This window comes from Bufo gargarizans, chromosome 3 (genome assembly GCF_014858855.1).
Source record: "Bufo gargarizans isolate SCDJY-AF-19 chromosome 3, ASM1485885v1, whole genome shotgun sequence".
NCBI lineage: Eukaryota > Metazoa > Chordata > Amphibia > Anura > Bufonidae > Bufo > Bufo gargarizans.
In genome coordinates this window covers 451,884,449-451,900,230 of record NC_058082.1, presented here as the reverse complement: position 1 = coordinate 451,900,230, position 15,782 = coordinate 451,884,449, and the positions used below count along the sequence as shown (strand labels likewise).

The 15,782-nt window shown below is 43.4% G+C and overlaps 1 protein-coding gene across 1 annotated transcript in view; it reads left to right on the top strand.

Annotated features, from left to right (window-relative positions):
* The window catches only part of NME7 (NME/NM23 family member 7), a 75,220-nt gene that overhangs the window by 20,510 nt on the left and 38,928 nt on the right, over window positions 1-15,782 (top strand). The gene's annotated exons all lie outside the window — the stretch shown is intronic.

Here is a 15,782-nt window from a genome sequence, read left to right as displayed (position 1 = left end):
CATTCTGAATGAATTCCAAATAGAGTGATGACCGTTGTCACTCACCCATGTGGATGCAAGCTCCTTTTTCGTAACATAGTCGCATAAAGTGAAAGCCCCCCCTCCACACACATTCTGTGACAATGTTACAATAAAGAAGTTTGTATCTACACTAGTGAGTGCCACGTCTTTTGTTCTATTGGAATTTGACACAAGACTGTGTATGTTGTCTTCTGAGCACCACCGACAGTGGCAGAAGGGGGACCAACTTTTTGCCAGAGCCACGTTGGATTGTGGCGCGATAGTCCAAGAACCCAGCAGTGCCAGCCTTCTACTATATAGATTTTAAATAATTACGTGTTGCAGTTTATTAGTTGTGAACTGGAAAATCCACCTAAAATGTATTCTCAAACTTGTCAACTGGTCTAATACAGATGGGTGTCATATATTATCTGCTCCACTTGGTCATCCTACCATATTTATCATAGTTGATAGTATGTATCATAGTTCATTATATAGTGAAACCTTTTTCAGACTACCGCTCAAAACTGCATAAAATTTTTCCTTCTACAAGGTTAATATTCCCAAATAACATGGCCAATGTGCACAGTATATCACAGAACAGGAAATATGAAAAATGTATATAAACATGGGCACCCCTTATACTGACAAGGGTGCAACCTACATATACGCCACAAAGAGGCGTGCCAAAGAAAATGGTGCACACCGCTAAGAGATAAATGTCAAAAATATATGGCTTTATTGGAAATAAAATCATAATAAATCATTAAAACCACATACTACACTAAGGAGGTCTCTGTCCAACAATGGATAAGAGAGCATCCAGCCACAGTGCCCTTTTGGGAGTTACATTGTGATAGGATGCCGATTTGTCTGGTGGGCATTTTCTATGGCATGTATCTTTCCAAACAGATAGAACAGGAAACATGGTCTGTAGACATCTCAAGTAGATGGTCTACATGACTATGTCCAGGATGCTGCTGTCTTCACTAGTTCTCGTATAATAGACAGCTTCATTCCTGTGCTGATATCTGCTTCTGCATCCTGTGAGAGAGCTTTTCTCCCTTCTCCCGTCTGTCCTTCAACTGACAGTCACAGATGCTGAGAAGTATGAGATTCCCCCTCTCCTGCACCCCTCTGTCTATGCTTGTACATAATTTTTTTCCACTTGCAAACTGCCTTGCATGTGCTTTCATCCGGGTCTACAGCCCTTGTGAGCCGTCCTCCTTGGATGCTTCCCCACTCTCTACATTTGAACCTGCTGTGTACAAGTGAAGGACATACACACAATCTGAAGACGTGAAAGGGAAATTTTAATAAAAACTATTTATAAAGTGGTTTAAAAGGAGTATATACCCAGAAAAGTCACTGTTAGGGGTAGTGTGGCTGAATGTAATGATACCTTTCACTGGAGAGTTCTGCATAGTCATCTCCCCTGGCCCTGTCCATCAAGAAAGAGAGGGAGATGTTGGCACTGGAAGCAGAAGTGCACAGAGTGGCTTGGGTCTACCCTCGTTTGCATATGGCCCTCAAGTACTTTTTCTCCAGAATGAAGCAACGGATCACTCAAGGTGGATTTAGACGAGCAGATCATAGGTACGGTTCGAATGCGATCAATGGCCGAGAATCATGGCATGTAAATGTAACTAACGATTGAGCGATCTGATCAGAAACGCTCGTTCAACGTCAAGTACAATCTTCGTTAATGAATTGCATTATGTGAACGTGCATTGTGCTGACGATAGAGAGTCCTGTGTAGGCAGGCGTATCAACAATTCTACGATCGAAAAAACATTTACACTCTAATCCTTTCATTTAAATGCTAGTTGTTTGCTCGTGTCGATGATCACTTAAACAATTATCTGCTTGTCTAAATCCACCTTAAATGAAGGGTGTTATTGCATTCAGCTAAGCGAGCCCTGCAAGGCATTGTGTCCTAGTTTAACAGCAAATTTCCTGGTGATTTTATAATTAAAAGTAAATTGACAATAAAACTGTTGTGCAAAGGTGTGACTGTCCCCTAACAATGGCAATAACAATAGCCCTTGTCCCAATACTTGCTCATCAGTCAGTGCTCTACAAGGTTGTATAGTATGCAAATGCAAATCTGCCAGCTTTAAATCCCATTAACTGATAGAGAATAGTGCCAAGTAATGGTGGCAGGTGCTAAAGCTGATGGCTTTCTAAAAATAAGACCTCGGTCTAGTTGAGAAATTAGACAAATGGATCAGATAGTTTGACAGAGTATACTGTTACTGCTCATAACTCTAGTGAAATTGACAACCCAAATCGAGTGTCTTTCTGTAAACCACATGGTAGGTTAGTAGGCACTAGAGAAACACAAAAACCTGGCCTGTTGCCAGCTGGACTGCTCATAACTGAAACAAAAGCCAGTCAAAGTGAACTAAAGGTGACCATAGTCCTTAGAAAACCAGCTGACCATCTAGGTCTGTGATGGCTAACCTCCGCCACTCCAGCTGTGGTAAAACTACGACTCCCAAGATGTACACTTACTTGGCCGTTCTCAGAACTCCATAGAAATAAATGGAGCATGTTAGGACTCGTAGTTTCACCATAGCTGGAGTACCAGAGGTTAGACATCACTGATCTAGTGCATGGGGATGTCCAACTCTCCTCCAACAGCAGATGTTGGTGGAACGATGTCATATTGGATGTCAACATACTGATCCATTATTCTTAAGGGAGATAAGATGCTGCCAGATTTACATACCTATAAGGCATCATGCACACAATCCTAGTTTTGGTCCGTATCCGATCCGCATTTTTTGCAGATCCGACACGGGCCAATTCATTTTTATGGGACCACAAAAAGTACAGAGAGGACATGGATGTCATCTGTGTTCTGTCCGCATACGTGTGTCCATCCCGCACGTTATAGAACAGGTCCTATTCTTGTGTTGCGGACAAAAATAGGGGCCCATGGAAAATGTGACATACATATGGCTGGTATCCGTATTTTGTGGATCCGCCGTTTGTGGACTGCAAAATACATATGGTTATGCACATGAGGCCTAAAATGCAGTCACTTTTATTGTACTGTAAGTTAGGACACAAGTAAGGGTACTTTCACACTAGCGTTCGATCGGATCCGTTCTGAACGGATCCGATCATATTAATGCAGACGGAGGCTCCGTTCAGTACGGATCCGTCTGCATTAATAACTTAGAAAAAATTCTAAGTGTGAAAGTACCCTGAGCGGATCCGTTCAGACTTTCAATGTAAAGTCAATGGGGGACGGATCCGCTTGAAGATTGAGCCATATGGTGACATCTTCAAGCGGATCCGTTCCCATTGACTTACATTGTAAGTCTGAACGGATCCGCTCGCCTCCGCACGGCCAGGCGGACAGCTGAACGCTGCAAGCAGCGTTCAGCTGTCCGCCTGTCCGTGCGGAGGCGAGCGGAGTGGAGGCTGAACGCCGCCAGACTGATGCAGTCTGAGCGGATCCGCTCCATTCAGACTGCATCAGGGCTGGACGGAGGCGTTCGGGTCAGTTCTTGTTTCCCTGTCCATGGCATCTAGGATTGCTCCAAACAACATTTCATTGTATTGTACATTGTATTACATTGTATTGTATTGTACAGTGACAATAAAGGCATCTTATCTTATGAGCATACTACATGTGCTATTTGTTCAGCTGCACAGGGGGCTCTACAGATAAGGAGACCCACTGTCCCCTTCATACCCTCACCATTGACAGCTTCATACTGTCTATTAGACTTGCATATTAGAGTCTGACCTAATGAATTTTATTGTTGAAAATGAATGGTGGCTTGTTTCATATTGGATGTTCTTGCATGGTCTGTGCCCACCCTTGCTGCCTTAGGCCTCATTAGACTAGTATCCATCTCTGGATGGTGCTTATTTGTGCTATCCAAATGCCAGATATTATACTTTTTATCATGGGTTGCCTGTAAACTTGAAAATCAAGTCTTTCCATACCTTGTCCCCATAATCGGTGACATTAAAGGGGTTATGCAATCCCCATAATGACCCCCATTATGGGTGCAGACAATAGCAGGCCGCAATAGCTGCTAGGAAGGCTGATCACTGTCGCCGGATGTTTTGAGATACAGCTGTGACCGTGCAGGGATCCAGAGGGACGCGGATGCTGGTAAGCAGGTAAGTATGCTCTTGAGGAGGGGCCTGGGAATTCTGTGGGTCATTATAGGGATTGGATATCCCCTTTTAAAGATGTCATGAAAATTGAGTAATCACAATTTGTAGCCCTAATAGTCTGCTGTGAGCTTATGTTTGGCACCTTAAAGTTTTCTGAGATTTAAATATTGATGACCTATACCAAGGGATCTGACTCTGGCCTCATTTTTGGCCTGTGACGTCTTGTCCATTGGTTACATGACCTTCCGTGCAGATCTGTCCCATTCAAGTGAATGTGATTAGGCTGCATTTTCAAGCACAGCCGCTATACAATGGATGGCACCTTGCTTGGTATAGTATAAAGAGGCCATTCAAACAGCTGACTGGTGGGGTTTAACTCACAGATCCCCCACCAATCAGATACTGATGACTTCTTCTGGGGTTAAAGTCATCAATATTTTATTCCCAGGAAGCCCCTATAGAGGGTTTGTCCAGGATCTGCCACTCCTGTCCATTGTTTGTGACTGGTTTTGCAGTTTAGTCTTATATATGACACAACAGATAGATGGGAGTGGTGTAGACCTCTTTTTTTTTTTTTTTTCTCATCTTGGACATCCCCTTTTAAAGGGCTGTTTCACTTCAGCAAATGGCATGTATTATGTAGACAAAGTTAATACAAGGCACTTACTAATGTATTGTAATTGTCCATATTGCCTCCTTTGTTGGCTTGATCAATTTTTTCATCTCATTATATACTGCTCGTATCCAGGGGTTATGACCACCCTGCAATCCAGGAGTGGTGGCCGTGCTTGCACACTATAAGAAAAAGGACATCTCACATGCGCAGCAGCTCCTGTCCTGGCCACCTCACATCTGTGCAGCAGTGGTGGCTGTAACCTCTGGACACGAGCAGTGTATAATGTGATGGAAAAATGAGTGAAGGCAGCAAAGGAAGCCTGCTTTTGTGCTCTGTATGCAATTGACCATACTAAAGCCACAGATAACATGTAACATACATACTAATGATAATGACATTACACTAAGGCCTCATTCACACGACCTTTGTTGTGTTCCGTTCTGCAAAATGGGGTTCCGTGATCCGTTTCCGTTTTTGTTTCTGTGTGTCTTCCTTTATTTTTGGAGGATCACCAGACATGAAGGAAAGTAAAAAAAGTCAAGTTTACCATGCAAATGATAGGAAAAAACCGGATGCGGATGACAATCTTGTGTGCCTCCGCGTTTTTTCACGGTCCCATTCTCCGTGAAAAAAATAGGACAGGTTATATTTTTTGACGGACTGGAACCACGGACGCGGATGACAAACAGTGCATCAGTCGAGTTTTCAGCGGACCCATTACAAGTCAATGGGTCCGCAGAAAATCACGAAAAACGGAACAACGGACACAGAATGAAACAACGGTCGTGTGCATGAGGCCTAAACAGTATACTCCTGATAAAATGTTGTATATCAGAATAACCAACAAGTTAAATGTGCAGGCCAAAAGGATTACTATAAATCCTCTTAAAAATATATATATTATTTTTGTTACATTATTTATGAAGATTGGCTTTACTGCTCTATAATTTATTTATTTTACTTATATAGTGCTAGCATATTCCTTGGCGCATTACAGGCATTATCATTGCTTGCTGTCAGTGGAGTTCACAACATGGAGTAAACCCACTCAAATATGAGGAGAACATGCAAACTCCTTGCAAATGCTGCCCCATTATAAGAGCATCCCTATTTTTTATTTATTTTTTATTCTTTTTTATTTGTTAGCTAAAACAGTATGTTAATGTCTGGGGCGGTAGTATGAACCAGTTAGTGTGTATAAAAGTTTCAGCATTTTCATATACCCTGCGGCTATCCTTGAGCAGCTCTGTGTAGTTCTCTGCTGGGAACACAATCTGGTAGATCCGGTTTCTATAAGGCAGATCTTTTTTTCCCCTTTCAATGAAGAGTTAATTAGAATAAAGAGGTGCTGTGGCATGCAGTACTATTCAATCTCTCTGTACACACCTTCATTTAAGACTTTCCACATTTGGCTAAGAAAGATTAAGAAGGCGCCTATGTTACCGTTTCCCCCTTTTATTGAGTTTTCTATTATAGCATTACTTGATGTTTTGATGGGGCATTAAAAGAGATTAGGAGGACTCTTTTAGTCCCAGGCATTGGTGTAGAGTGGGACACAAGTACAATCACTTTCTATGAGGAAAGTGCTAAAAATGCTTAAAGGGAGTCTGTCACCAGATTTTGACCTTATAGACCTCTTACATAGCGCTCTGTGATTCTAATGATACCTTTTGATGTTTTCTTGTGAGGTTCCCCCAAGGCAAAAGGGACTTTTATTCATATGTAAATTAGGGCTACCAAGTGCTCAGGGGCGGCGTTCACCTCGTTGGCGCCCAGGCTGTTCTGCCTCTTTTCATCATATCCCCGCCCCAGCCTCTTCCTCTGCCCGCCCCACTCTTCCTTTGCGTCCTCCCTCTCTGCAGCGAGATCCCGCGCCTGCACTATCCATTGCTTGGCTGGGGCATGCACACTGCAATGCCCATTGTGGGCATGGCATCGCAGTAGCTACTGCGCGTGCGCCGGCCAACGGTGAGAAACTGCAGCGAGGAGGCGGACCAGAGACACCCACAATAGGCATCGCAGTGCGCATGCCCCGACCAAGCAATGGATAGTGCAGGCGCCGGATCTAGCTGCAGAGAAGGAAGACGCAAAGGAAGAGCGGGGCGGGCAGAGGAAGAGGCTGAGGCGGGGATATGATGAAAAGAGGCAGAACAGCCTGGGCACCAATGAGGTGAACGCCGCCCCTGGGCACTTGCGAGACCTAATTTACATATAAATAAAAGTCAGTTTTTGCCTTGGGGGAACTTCACAAGAAAACATCAAAGGTACCATTAGAATCATAGACTGCTATGCTAGAGCGCTATGTAAGCGGTCTATAAGGTCAAAATCTGGTGACAGACTCCCTTTAAAGTTAATGGGGTTTTCCCACATGGACATTTATGACATAGCCAAAGGATAGCCCATAAATGTCCAATAGGCAGTTCCTCGCCCCTATCTAGAAAATGGGATACCATCTCACACTACTACGAATGGACCACGCATGCGCATGCTCTCTCCATTTACTTCTATGGTACTTCACAAACCATGAAAACAGCAGAGTAAGCATTGACTCTGCTATATTTGGTGGTTCTGTAGAAGTGAATGGAGAGAGCTAAACATGTGGAACCTCCTCTCCATTCATGGTGGCACACTTATAGGGTTCTTTGCTTGACTTAAGAGCAGTTCCTAGAGGTGGAACTCGCTCCGATCAGACATTTATGACTTATCCTTTGGGATAACCTCTTTCAGGTGCCCATACTTCTTCAAAAGTTGGCAGCCAAATGCACCTTTGGCAAATAGCAGTTCTTCTTGACCGTCATCAGGGAGTTCATTCTGATTTCCAGGGTTCTAAAACACTCCATATTGTAGAAAAAAAAACATTTGAAACCAGTAGTGATCTAGATAATATAGATGATATATCATTTTATGGGTTTCTGAGAACTTCCTTGGACAGAAATATAAGATTAAAGAAAACAACTGCACCTAATGACCTGCCCGGTGAATGATTTATTAACTAGAGAGAATATGCTGCTTATTAAGTTGCAGCCTGATACAGTCTTTGAAATGTCAATTAGCAGCGGTATGCATAAGAGGTCTAGCCGGCCAAAGAACAAGATGGCAGGTGATAGAACCAGAAAGGAAAACAGAATAGATCCAAGAGGTCTAGAAAAGTGTTGAAATATAAATGAGGCAGTATGGCTTCTGTATACATCTTCATAAGGCAGTTTGCTAGTGAAAGTCCATTAGTATTTATTAGTTGGATTCCAGGATCCAGATGCATAGACTGTGCCTGCTCCTTGTCACTCCGCTCCTGTTGTCTGCCTTCTCTCATTCTATGAAATGTACCTGCTTTGTCGGCTTGAGTCACATGATAATTTTTCTTCACCGGTGACAATACATTATTAAATTTCAGCTTCTGTCAGAAAATTCTCTGGCCTGATTTAGGGTCTGGAGCGGAGCAGTCAATAATGTTACAGCAGATACAGCTGACACCGGATGAGCAACCTCTCCGCCAACCTAGCCAGCATTCTGATATTTCCTCTTCTGGTACACCCAGGGCATGCATAGAAAAAGGTCTGAAAGAATGAAATTATTTTCCACATGGGAAATAAGTAACACTTGCTAAATATGAAAAAGATTCAAACCACAGTACAATCAAAGGAACTTGCCCGTATTCTATTTTATTTTCATATGTTGTCTATTCTGTATATACAGAATTAAAAGGAATTGTCCTGCTAAAATCAGAAATAAAATGTCCTGGATAAATTGGATTAATAATCTTTATAAAATCTTTTTATGCATGGACACTTATTATTATTATTATAATATTTATTATTAAAGCGCCATTCATTCCATAGCGCTGTACATATGATAAGGGGTGCACATACATAATACAGACAATTGCACTAATCATAAACAAGATGAGTTACAAACTGGTACAGAAGGAGAGAGGGCCCTGCCCGTGAGGGCTTACAATCTACATGGTATGGGAGAAGGACACAGTAGGTGCGGGTTAAGTTGGTCATGGTGGTATAGAGGCAGCAGGGTCACTGGTTGTAGGCTTGTCTAAAGAGGTGGGTTTTCAGGTTTCTTTTGAAGGTTTCCACTGTAGGCGAGAGTCTGATATGTTGGGGTAGCGATTTTCAGAGTATGGGGGATGCACGGGAGAAATCTTGGAGTCGATTGTGGGAAGAGGCAATAACAGGAGAGAAGGAGGTCTTGTGAGGATTGGAGAGTGCGTGTGGGGGTGTATCGGGAAAGTAGCTCAGAGATGTAGGGAGGGGACAGGTTATGGACGGCCTTGTATGTATTTGTTAGTGCTTTGAAGTAAATTCGTTGGGCAATGGGGAGCCAGTGAAGGGATTGGCAGAGGGGAGAGGCATAGGAGTAATAGGGTGAGAGGTGGATTAGTCGGGCAGCAGAGTTGAGGATAGATTGGAGGGGTGCGAGAGTGCTAGATGAAAGGCCACAGAGGAGAATGTTGCAGTAGTCTAGGCGGGAGATAATGAGGGCATCTACAAGCATTTTCGCAGATTCAAAGTTAAGGAAAGCACGGATGCGGGAGATGTTTTTGAGTTGGAGGCGGCAGGTGGTGGAAAGGGCTTGGATGTGCGGTCGGAAGGAAAGGGCAGAATCCAGGGTCACTCCAAGGCAGTGGGCTTTGTTGACTGGGGAGAGTGTGCCGCCATTGATCATGATAGATAGGTCTGTTGGGGGAATTGAACAAGATGGGGGAAAGATTATGAATTCTGTCTTATCCATGTTAAGTTTTAGAAAGCGAGAGGCGAAGAAGGATGATATAGAAGATAGACATTGTGGGATTCTTGATAGTAAGGTGGTAATGTCTGGACCAGAGAGGTAGATTTGTGTGTCGTCAGCGTAGGAGTGATACTGAAAGCCATAGGACTCTATGCGCTGTCCCAGGCCAAAAGTGTAGATAGAGAAGAGCAGGGGTCCTAGGACAGAGCCTTGCGGGACACCAACAGAGAGGGAATGAGAGGAGGAGGTGGTGCGGGAGTGCGAGACGCGAAACATCCGGTCTGTGAGGTATGATGTGATCCAGGAGAGGGCTAGGTCAGTGATGCCAAGAGATGAGAGAGTTTTCAACAGAAGGGAGTGGTCAACAGTGTCGAAGGCAGAGGACAGGTCAAGGAGAAGGAGGACAGTGTATTGTTTCTACTGTCAGTAGGTCATTGGTGACTTTGTTAAGGGCAGTCTCGGTCAAGTGGTGGGGTCGGAAGCCAGATTGTAGGCGGTCAAAGAGGGAGCAGGAGGAGAGGTGGGAGGACAGTTCAGAATGGACATGTTGTTCAAGTAGCTTTGAGGCATACGGAAGAAGTGATATGGGGCGATAACTGGACAAGGAAGATGGGTCAAGTGAAGGCTTTTTGAGGATGGGTGTAATGGTAGCATGTTTAAAAGCAGAGGGGAAGACACCAGAGTTTAGTGATAGGTTGAAGAGATGAGTTAGGGCTGGGATAAACACTGTGGTGAGGTTAAGGATGAGATGGGATCGGGTCAAGTGCACAGGTGGTCAGATGAGATTTGGAGAGTAGAGTGGAGAGTTTTTCTTCTGTAATGGTGGAGAAGCGGGTTTTGGGAGAAGAGGACTGAGCAGTTGTGTAGAGGGTCTGTGGGGACTGTGTAGTAAAGCTTTCTCTGATGTTGACTATCTTTTGTTTGAAATATTTGGCAGAGTCCTCAGCTGAGAGGAGAGGGTGGGGGCGCTGGGGGCGGAGAAGGGAGTTAAAAGTGCTAAAAAGTTGTTTAGGGCTGTGTGACAGGGAAGATATGAGAGATGAGAAGTAGGCCTGTTTTGCATCAGCGAGTGAGGATTTGAATATGAGAAGGGATTGCTTGTATGCTGTGAAATGATCTTTAGAATGGGATTTCTTCCATTGCCGCTCAGCAGCCCTGGAAGCTTGTCTAAGTTTTTTGGTCAGGTTGGTGTGCCAGGGTTGTTTGTTGATTTTCTGGGTTTTGTTGTGTGTGAGGGGAGCACCAGTGTCCAGAGCTGTACTTATTGTGGTGTTATATAGGGTGGTAGCAGCTTCTGGGTCTTGGAGGCAACAGATGGTAGAGAGTAGGAGAAGAGAGTAAGAAAGCAAGCGAAAGTCGAGATGTTTGAGGTTCCTGCGGGGGTGTGCTAGTGTGTGGACCGGGGGAGCTGCAGAAGAGACCAGTAAAGAGAAGGTGAGTAGGTTGTGGTCGGATAGGGGGAGAGGCGAATTACAAAGGTTAGATAGGGAGCAGAGGCGGGTAAAGATCAGATCCAGAGTGTGACCATCTCTGTGGGTGGGAGCTGATAGGCCAAAGGAGGAAGAGAGTGACAGGAGTTTAGAGGCGGCCGAGTGGCATGTGTCAATAGGGATGTTGAAGTCACCCATGATGATAGTGGGGATGTTGGCAGAAAGAAAGTGTAGTAGCCAGGTGTTAAAGTGGTCAAGAAAGATGGTGCCTGGGCCTCGATGGCGGTAAATGACGGCTACTTAAAGGTTGGAGGGAGAGTAGATGCGAACAGAGTGTACTTCAAATGAGGTGAGCGTAATGGAGGGTGGCAGTGGAGTTGGGCTGTAGGAGCAGGTGTCTGATAGGAGAAGACCAACTCCTCCACCATGTTTGCAGCCGGGGCGGGGGAGGGGGGGGGGGGGTGAGTGAATTGAAATCCACTATAAGAAAGTGCAGCAGGGGAGGAGGTGTCTGAGGGTGTCAGCCATGTTTCTGTGAGACATATGTAAATTACATACATTTTTGCAGCAAATGGCTGCCACTAGGGGGAGCAAACTGAAAACATATACAGTACAGACCAAAAGTTTGGACACACCTTCTCATTCAAAGAGTTTTTTTTTTATTTTCATGACTTTGAAAATTGTAGATTCGCACTGAAGGTATCAAAACTATGAATTAACACATGCGGAATTATATACATAACAAAAAAGTGTGAAACAACTGAAAATATGTCATATTCTAGGTTCTTCAAAGTAGCCACCTTTTGCTTTGATTACTGCTTTGCATACTCTTGGCATTCTCTTGATGAGCTTCAAGAGGTAGACCCTAGTGGCTGCTGATTGGCTCCAAAAGCAGCCAAATGGTTTTGTATCTCCAAGGAACTTTGGAGCCCACTATTTTATGAGAACCTGGGCCCACCAGAAGATCCTCTGGTGAGCTAGGTCAACGCTGATGGTGACAAAAAATTCCAGCTTTTCAATACAAACAATGGTCTTTATTAAACAAGCGATAAAAACTCCCATAGGAAAAAAAAACACTTATCTACGCGTTTCGGATTAAAAGATTAGAATCCTTACTCATAACAAGTACATATGTATGCAACCCACATTGATATAGCGGACTGCCTTCAGTCAATATCAGGATAAGATACAAAGTGGAGTGGAGTCCATATCATGGTAGATAAAAAAATAAAATTTTAAGTAAGAAAAAAACACAAGAAACAAAAGATACTCATTCCAAATCAAACATTGGATCATTTTTAAATAATAGTCACTTCTTCTCCTTCACCATTCATTACGATTCTCAGTCAATTTCATTTTTGGACTTGTGTTTAAAAGGGAACTCTGACAAGCATCTTGTATCTACTAGTACCTTCAGAAAAGAGACTTCAGGAAATGCTACTCTCCTTGCTGATTCCTGTCATCCAGCGCATGTGTCTAAAAATATTCCTAGGGGAAAGATGGTCAGAGCTAGATGAAATTGCTCAGACAGTCTTTCCTTTAACTTGGAGAGTGAAACAATCTCTGCCAGATTGCGGATGAGGAACTATTCCCCGCATGCTATCAATAGAACGAAAGACTGGGCACAGTCATTAAAGGGTAACTGTCATGTTTTCATCAAAAAATCAATTTTAGCATATGTTACTGCTGCAGCAGCATTATGCATAACGCAATAGTCAGTTTCTTCACATACCACTGTTTTCCTTGAGTTTTTCCCTTAGTTACGACTGTTTAAACATTTACAATATGAGGACCTTCTCAAGATGGCTCCTCTGCCAGTTCTTTGAGGCCAAAACTGCTTTCCCTCACTTCTCATACACACTTGCTGTAGCCAGCAGCTCCCTGCCAGCCAATCAGATTAGATTACTGAGAGAAACGCCTCCTCACTCTGAAGCCTAATGCAGGCATTCAGTGTGATGGACCGCCCCTCCGTCTTCCTGTCTTCTTAGCCAGAGACAGACAAGCCATAGCAACTTTCTTTTAACCCCTTAGGGACACAGCCTTATTTCACCTTAAGGACCAGGCCATTTTTTGCAAATCTGACCAGTGTCACTTTAAGTGCTGATAACTTTAAAACACTTTGACTTATCCAGGCCATTCTGAGATAGTTTTTTCGTCACATATTGTACTTCATGACACTGGTAAAATGAAGTAAAAAAATTTTTTTTTTTTTGCACAAAAAAATACCTAATTTAACAAAAATTTGGAAAAATTTGCAAATTTCAAAGTTTCAGTTTCTCTACTTCTGTAATACATAGTAATACCCCCAAAAATTGTGATGACTTTACATTCCCCATATGTCTACTTCATGTTTGAATTATTTTGGGAATGATATTTTATTTTTTGGGGATGTTACAAGGCTTAGAAGTTTAGAAGCAAATCTTGAAATTTTTCAGAAATTTGCAAAAACTAAATTTTTAGGGACCAGTTCAGGTCTGAAGTCACTTTGCGAGGCTTACATAATAGAAACCACCCAAAAATGACCCCATCTAGGAAACTACACCCCTCAAGGTAGTCAAAACTGATTTTACATACGTTGTTAACCCTTTAGGTATTGCACAAGAGTTATTGGCAAATGGGAATGAAATTTGAGAATTTCATTTTTTTGTCTAATTTTTAATTTTAACCCATTTTTTCCACTAACAAAGCAAGGGTTAACAGCCAAACAAGACTGTATCTTTATTGCCCTGACTCTGCCGTTTACAGAAACACCCAATATGTGGCCGTAAACTACTGTACGGCCACACAGCGGGGCGTAGAGTGAAAGGTGCGCCGTTTGGTTTTTGGAGGGCTGATTTTTATGGACCGGTTTATTTACACTGTGTCCTGTTTCAACCCCCCTGATGCACCCCTGGAGTAGAAACTCCCTAAAAGTGACCCCATTTTGGAAACTACGGGATACGGTGGCATTTTTTGGGGGACTATTTTTAGGGTAAATATGATTTTTGGTTGCTCTATATTACATTTTTGTGAGGCAAGGTTACAAAAAATTGAAATTCTGAAATTAAATCTCCATTTGCCATTAACTGTTGAGGAACACCTAAAGGGTTAATAAAGTTTGTATAATAAGTTTTGAATACCTTGAGGGGTGTAGTTTCTTAGATGGGGTCACTTTTAGGGAGTCTTTACTCTAGGGGGGCATCAGCAGGGCTTAAAAAGGGACATGTGTCAATAAAAAAGGCCATCAAAATCGGCCTTCCAGAAACCATGTCGGTCCTTTCCTTTTGCGTCCTCCCGTTTACTGATACAGCAGTTTACGACCACAAATGTGGCGTTTCTGTAAACGGCAGTATCGGAGTAATAAATTGTAACTTTTGTTTGGTTGATAACCCTTGTTTTGTTACCGGAAAAAACGGATTGAAATGGAAAAGTGCCAAAAATAGCTGTTTTGGCACATTTTTATTTTTTTTTAACCGTATTAATCTGGGGGGTTGGGTCATGAAATATTTTTATAGAAGAGATTCTTACGGACGCGGCGATACATAATAAGTCTACTTTTTTTACAATTATTTAGGTTTTTGGGTATCTCTAAGCTCTAAGTGTCATTTTTTTTATTTATTTTTTATCCGATTATCTTATGTGGGGGCTCATTTTTTGCGGGATGAGCGGACGGTTTTATTGGCACTATTTTGGGGGCTATATGACTTTTTTATCGCTTGCTTTTTGTTATGTAAGGTGACAAAAAAATATCATTTTTTGCACCAATTTTTTATTTATTTTTTGTCCATGTTAATCTGGGGGGTTGGGTCATGGGGTATTTTTATAGAGGAGATTCTTACGGACGCGGCGTTACCTAATATGTCTACTTTTAATAAATTATTTTGGTGTCTCAAGTCTGAGAACCAGTTTTTTTTAATCCGATGTCAGTGCTAAATTGGGATATAAATTTAGTACTCCATGGAAGTGTGATACTCCCTGAAGCAACCGTCAATGCAGAGGCCCGGATGATTGGGGCACGTGTCGCACTGAGTAGTGGTGTCCTTCCGTATCACCCTCCTGCGACACACTCTGCACTTTTTTTGGGTTCGTCCCTTCTTTCCAGTATGGGGGACCACACCTGGAAAGTGTTGGCCAGGGACGATCCGGGCGCCTACAGTTCCCGAGGTACTCCGGCCTGCTCTTTCCCGGTCCGAAAAGATCAGGGCCTTGAGGATTGCCTCATAGAACTGGAGGAATGTCCCTGTGCTGCCAGCGCTTCGGGATAGTACAAAAGAGTTGTACATGGCAACCTGTACCAAGTAGACCGCAACTTTTTTGTACCATGCCCGGGTTTTGCGCATGGCGTTATATGGCTTGAGGACTTGATCCGAGAGATCAACTCCTCCCATATACCGATTGGAGTCGACGATACAATTGGGCTTGAGGACCGTTGCCGCGGTACCTCGCACAGGGACAGGGGTGATGCCGTTACCATGAATTGTGGACAGCATAAGGACATCCCTCTTGTCCTTATATCTGACCAGCAACAGGTTTCCAGTGGTAAGGGCACGGGTCTCACCCCTGGGGATAGGTACCTGGAGGGGATGGGCAGGGAGGCCGCGTTGATTTTTCCGCACGGTCCCACAAGCGGACGTGGATCTGGCGGCAATGGACTGGAACAAGGGGATACTGGTATAAAAGTTATCCATGTAAAGGTGGTAACCCTTATCTAGCAGTGGGTACATAAGGTCCCACACAAGTTTTCCGGTAACACCCAGAGTGGGGGGACATTCTGGGGGTTGAATCCGGGAATCTCGCCCCTCGTATACATGAAATTTGTAAGTGTACCCTGAGGTACTCTCACAAATTTTGTATAGCTTAACAACATACCTCGCCCGCTT